Source organism: Aegilops tauschii, chromosome 6 (assembly GCF_002575655.3).
Source record: "Aegilops tauschii subsp. strangulata cultivar AL8/78 chromosome 6, Aet v6.0, whole genome shotgun sequence".
NCBI lineage: Eukaryota > Viridiplantae > Streptophyta > Magnoliopsida > Poales > Poaceae > Aegilops > Aegilops tauschii.
Genome location: NC_053040.3, coordinates 459174391 through 459176712, shown reverse-complemented (window position 1 = coordinate 459176712; position 2322 = coordinate 459174391). Strand labels below are relative to the sequence as shown.

Here is a 2322-nt window from a genome sequence, read left to right as displayed (position 1 = left end):
TAACGCCCACTTCCTAATTGTATATCAGCAAAATTAAGTAAAATCATAATGCACATGAACATCTTAATTAACAAGAGAATGTTGATTAATCATGTACCCGTGCATGCATGATTAGTTGTGTATTTTTTTAGCAGTGAGAACTGTGACAGAAAAGAGATATTCTACATGAACACCTTTTGAGCATCCCAAAAAAAGAAGCAATAGGTTAGGTATATTGTTAATCTAAATTTTACTATCCATTAGGGTGGGCAACTAGCGTTGTGGTTGGGATTAGAGGAGATAAGGGTCAGTCCTAATTTTCACTATCTAAAAATCATTTTGTTCCAACCTCGAGCTTTGACATTTATTTACAAATCAACTACACCCTTTTCACATATTGTTTATATGGCTCCAAGATTGCCGAGAAAAATAGAAGCTACTCAAAGAGTTCAATATACAAACTTGAAGGCATAAGAGACAGCACAATTCACTTACAAAATACTACATGTGACAAATATCCGAAGGATATAGCTAACACAAATTCTTCATCAATCTTTATGTATCTTGCATAATTTACATTGTATTCATGGAATATAAAGTACTATACAATACATATGTTTGTACAAAATTTATATACATATACAAAGTATACGTAATTAAAGTAGACGCATGCAATTAATTGATCATGTGCATGCGAACATATGTGCCAGAGGACGCTCTTCTATGCAGTGGGGTAAGAAGGCTCCATCGCAAGCCACACATGCCAATCTTGTCGGGAATATCCTTCTCTGTTCTTAAATATCCGTTCTCGCCCCATGTTGTTCCCCTTGAATTCTTCAACAACCAATATTTTGTGTAATTGTTGGTCTTTCCATAACCAATAGCCGCAATACCATGATCCAGGTCTGTGCCACATGAGCCTGTCATCACTCTGCCTTTGTAAAACTGGAAAGTCATATCTCCTCCATCTAAGGCTACTGAGACATGTTGGCTTGCGACAACTTGCATGAGGGCACCTTCGTTGTTGGCTGGAACATCCTCATAACTTTGAATGGTTGCAGCACCATTGGTTCCACTATTGCACTTATCATATTCCGAGGTATATGGATAGTTGGACTCGGTGGTGAGACCGCCATTCTTGATTATGAAGTTAAATGCATCATCCATGAGCCTGCCTTCGCAACCCTGGTCTTCACCATGGACATCACAATCTACCAACTCTTGCTCCGAAAGTGAGATAAGCTTGCCAGTTTTGAGCTTAACGATACACTCTGTAGCAGCACGGTAGAAAACGCCCAACAACAACCTACAGATGGTTAAGTTTTTGGTAGCTACTGTAAGGATACATTCAATAAATGATACATGCAATACATCATCATCATAAATATATTTACCACATTGGCCCTGATCCTTGATGGGAGTGACTGCACCTTTGGTCTCCAGTCTACTGTTGCCAGAAGTGCATCAAAACTTACGTTCTCATACATGAATCCAGTAGGAACCCTCTCCAAGCTCGTTTTGTACCCCTTGTTAGCCGTTGTTGACTTGAACTCCTCATTGGTGAGGTCGGTAAACTGATTGATGCCCAAATAAAACTTGTGGTTCTCGGTGTTAAATGACTCGATGAACCCAACACTGGCCTTGAACACTTCGAATCGGTGTGCCTTCTTAGTGGCGTCCTTGTACACACGGCCGTACTACACCATCCAGCTCTCGTGGAGTGCCCCATTGAAAAGTCATCACTGAGCTCACGCGTTGCTGGGACCGAACTACAAAAGCATAGGCATCCAAGGATACCAAGGATGAGAGATTTTGAAATGGCCATGGTATGGTTGATGAATTGCTCTCTACTACTAGTGTGCAGTGCGGCCTTGGTTCTAAGCATGGAACTGTGTGTGTTATATAGTTGGATGCATGTACTTAAGTATAGGTTATGTGGATGATCTCCAGCGTCGCGGTGAAGTAGGGCTGGTGGGCGGATAGTATAAAAATTATATGTTTGTACATGTTGTATGCTTTCCTTCACATATGAGAATAGCCCTTGTTGTGCTGAGGCTTTGGATTTTAGTACAAGGAAAATCATGAAACCTTGATTACAACATATTTTGACAATTCAAGGGGATTTAGGTGTCAATCCGATTGCATGAGGTTGATAGATTTATCTATCCATCTTAAACTTATGGATCTCTTTATAAAAATTGGAGTGGGTATGTGGGAACCAAATATTTAGTTGGTCGTTGATATATACATGTGTAAATTTTCTATGGCCTGATTTTATTTGGATTGTAACACTAAGTTTTAACTTCCGTTGCTTTACAAAATTGTTGGGGTGCGTACAGAAAA

The 2322-nt window shown here is 39.7% G+C and overlaps 1 pseudogene; it reads right to left on the bottom strand.

Moving 5' to 3' along the window:
- Window positions 1-700: 700 nt before the first annotated feature.
- LOC141025426 (senescence-specific cysteine protease SAG39-like) lies at window positions 701-1839 on the bottom strand (annotated as a pseudogene).
- Window positions 1840-2322: the final 483 nt, after the last annotated feature.